The following is a 3,979-nucleotide window of genomic DNA, read 5'->3' as shown; positions in this document are numbered from 1 at the left end:
TCCTGCACTGTGGGACTTGAAGTGCCCACCACCCCAACTTGCAGAGTGCCTGTCGCCCTCAACTGAAACATAACCATCCTAGGGGGGTTTGGCCGAGCCGCCTTGCCTTCGCCATAAGCCCTGCCACCTTTTGACCCTCAAGTGATCTGGGTTGTTCTCTGTCCCCTCTATTCTTAACCCCTGATGCTCAGCCTCCTTTTTCTGTGCGTACTGTCCCGCGAGTTAGGCCTGTGCAGGAGGAACAATTCTCACCCTTTAATGTCTCGTATTCTCAACTGATTACCGTCTCCCCTCCCAGTAACAAATCCAGAGTCATGGGCTCTGACTCTCTCAGTGTTCAGGAGTGGGCGAAGGTCAGGTCATCGTTTCTTGAAGCATTCTTGCCACTCCCGGAGTCTCAACCGCGATTTTTGATTTTTGCGGAGGTGCACTTTGTTTAGTCCCTTTTTACTTCTGCATCCCTGTCTGCACCACCTGTCCAACCAGTCTTAGACCTCCGCTGCTGAATGGAAGAACCAGGACTTTCCATCTGCCATGACTCGCAGTTTGGCCGGCAATAACATTGTGTATTTCTCTAACCTCTCTTTTGACCTCTTTGAAGCTTTTCCTCTGCTTCTTGACTTGTAAGGTGAAGTCTGGGAAGAAGCAGACCATTGTATTTTCGTACTTTAGATCTCCCTGTGCTCAGGCTGCCTACAGGATCACATCACGGTTTCTACTGTTAAAGATCCTGGCTATTATGGTGCATGGTTGGGTCCCAGGTGCTGGCCGCGGGATCGGAAATCCGTGGGCCCCCTCTACCAAGAAGAATTTTGATAGGCATTTGGGGCAGAGATGCGTAGCTATCAGGTTTTCCATGATTAGGTACATGCTCTGGGCCTCTACTCCCTTCAGCACCCCTACGACCTGTATGTTATTACGTCTCGACCTCCCTTCCTGATCTTGTGCTCGAGCTTCTAGTAGGTCTTGCTGCTTAGATAGCCTGGGAACTGAAGGCTGCAAGTGTGCGTACCGTTATCAGCTGCACCGGAGCAGAATTCTACAGAGGGAAAGATGTCTGCCTCAACCCCGACGAGCACCAGCAGGATGGGGGAGCGGACTCGAAGCTCCTCTACGTCCTCCTTCCAGTCTCCGAGCAGCCCGACCCGGCTCAGCCGGAAGCAGGAGAAGGAAGAGTTGCGGCACCTCAATGACCGCCTGGCCGGCTACATCGAGTGGGCGAGGGCGCTGGAGGCCAACAAGCAGCTGCTGCGCGTGGAGCTGCATGAGCGGGTGGAGACGTTCCCGCGAGCAGAGCAACCTGCGACTGCTGTACGAGACCGAGCCACCGAGCTGGCGGACGCCCGCAAGATGCTGGACGCCATGGCTAACGAGAGGGCGTGGCTGCAGGTGGAACTGGGGCAGACCCGCGAGGAGCACCGGCAGCTACAAGCCAGAAACTGTAAAAAAAGAAGCAGATTTAATCCACGCTCTGAGTCGCTTAAGAGAACTTGAAGCTCTTCTAAACTCCAAAGAAGCGGAGTTGGCCACAGCACTGGGTACAAAGCGAGGTTTAGAAGGACAATTCCATGACTTAAAGGACCAGCTTGCCTCTGTTGAATGCTCAAAGCGTGATACAGCAAAGCAACTTCATGATGAAATGCTGAGGAGAGTTGACCTCGAAAACAAAACGCAGACTCGTCAAGAGCAAATGGAATTTAAGAGGTCCATCCATGACCAGGAACTCAGTGAAACCAAAAAACGCCATGAAACCAACATAGTCAAAATAGATTCTGGTCGCCGTGATGAATTTGAAAATAAACTTGCAGAAGCTCTGCAACAGCTCAGAAGAGATCATGAGGAGCAAATCCAAGATTACAAGGAAGAGCTAGAACGAACATACAGTGCCAAGCTGGAGAACGCGCAGCTTGCAGCTGCTAAAAACGGTGACTATGCAAGTGCTGCAAGGGAGGAGATGAATGCCGTGCAGACGAGAATTGACTCTTTGACGTCTCAATTGACCGAGTACCAAAGAAGGAACTCTACTTTGGAGAATGAAGTCCAAGAGTTGCAAGAGTCTTTGGCAACTGAACGTGACATAAATCGTAGAAGACTAAATGATAAAGAGCGGGAAGTATCGTACATGCGTCAAAAACTTCAAGCTCATTTGGAGGAGTACGAGCAGCTTCTTGATGTGAAGATTGCCTTAGACATGGAAATACATGCCTACAGAAAGATGCTAGAGGGCGAGGAACAGAGAATGAATTTGACACCTAGTCCATCTGGAAGGAGCCCTACTTCGCGAGTAAGCACTAGCCAGGGAAGTTATGGACTGCGTGGGAAAAAAAGGAAGCTAAATGAGGGCGAACTGGGAGATGTGCGGGCCACTTGAAAATTGTGCAGCATGCCTCTTTTACAGGAAATGTATCTATAGAAGAAGTTGACACGGACGGAAAGTTCATTAGTATTAAAAACAACTCTCTTGAGGATCAATCTATGAATGGATGGATACTTAAAAGGCAACTCGGAAACATATCTGAATTAACATACAAATTTCCTTCTCGATTCTTACTAAAGGCAGGACAAACTGTGTCTATTTGGGGAGCTGGTGCTGGTGTTGGCTATAACCCTCCATCTGACTTGGTGTGGAAGGCACAGAAGTCCTGGGGAGTGGGCGATAATGTCATAGTGATACTTAAAGACTCTAATGGAGAGGAGGTTGCTGAACGAACAGTCTCCTGAGTAAGCCAAGGAGGTGCAGATGAATCGGAAGAATTTCTCGAATTTGACGAGGAAGTGCTGTGCCAGACTGAATGCCGGCATCCGTGTCGTAAGGCAATAGACCCTACGTGTTTTCTGATGTAGAGGGCACTTCCTGACAGTAGCCCTTTTCTTGCATTACCCTACTATGGGAACATCTCTTTGATTGACTCATAACAAAGGATCAACTTTGCTAACTGCATCAGTTTTGAAATGTCTGGAGGATTTATTGATGCTGAATTTATCTTTTGGATGATAGAATGGCTTAGATAGCTTGCGTACCTGTTCTTCCAGGGACTTGGAGATGGTTTGGAGTTCTTGGCTGTGGGTCTCTGCCGTTTTGACCTTGTCTGACATTAATATTATTAGTGTATCTTATATAGCGCGCAGCTACCCCAACGGGGTGTCCCAGCGCTCCTTCATGTGTGCTGAGACTTACTTAGGTGACTATTTTATTAGCAGAAGAGGAAAGTTTTCAGTGCTCTGCGAAATGGAGGTTCTTCATGAATCATCCTGATGGAGAGTGGGAGTTTGTTCCAGAGGGAGGAGGCGCATACTTGAAAAGTTTTTCCACTGCAGCGTGCCTTTTTAAATCTTGCGGTGACGAGGAGATTTTTTGAGTTGGATCGCAGGGATCTGGCATTTCTGTAGGGGCGAAGGCAAAAAGATAGGTGTGCAGAGCCCTTCCCCTTGATTGCCCGGTGCGCCAGTGTGAGGGCTTTGAATTCGGCCCTTTTTTGTACTGGGAGCCATTGAAGCCTTCGTCGATGTGGCGTGATATGTTCTCTGAGAGAGATGCCACAGACCAGTCGGACTGCAGCATTTTGGACCATTTGCAGCCGGTGGAAAAGACCAGAGGAGAATCCAGTGTACAGGCCATTGGCGTAGTCTAAATGAGAAGTTATGAGTGCCTGGACGATGGTTTTTCTGGTGTTTGCTAGGAAGGAAATTAATAATTTTTTTGACCATCCTTATCTTAGAGAAACAGGCAGCAGAGACCGTCTGTACTTGATTGTGGAAAGAGAGGCTAGAATCCCATCTAACCCCTATGTTTCTAACTGATTCCTTGGGGGAGGGGGGCAAGCTCAGGTCCAGTGGCCACCACAGGTTTGAGTCTAGTGGGGACGGCTGGTGGAAAAAGAGGACCTCGGTCTTTCCAGCATTAAGCCGTAGACAATTGCTGTCCATCCAACGGGCGATGTTGCGGAGACAGTCTTTTAGAGGATCAAAAGTAGACTGG

At 48.9% G+C, this 3,979-nt stretch overlaps 1 pseudogene; it reads left to right on the top strand.

Moving 5' to 3' along the window:
• The first annotated feature begins 1,053 nt into the window (after positions 1-1,053).
• Positions 1,054-2,947, top strand: LOC144770586 (lamin-B3 pseudogene; annotated as a pseudogene).
• The last annotated feature ends 1,032 nt before the right edge of the window (positions 2,948-3,979 follow it).

The sequence above is a fragment of the Lissotriton helveticus genome, chromosome 1_1 (assembly GCF_964261635.1).
Source record: "Lissotriton helveticus chromosome 1_1, aLisHel1.1, whole genome shotgun sequence".
Taxonomy (NCBI): domain Eukaryota; kingdom Metazoa; phylum Chordata; class Amphibia; order Caudata; family Salamandridae; genus Lissotriton; species Lissotriton helveticus.
The sequence above is the reverse complement of the archived record's forward strand: the minus strand, read 5'-3'. Positions and strand labels throughout refer to the sequence as shown.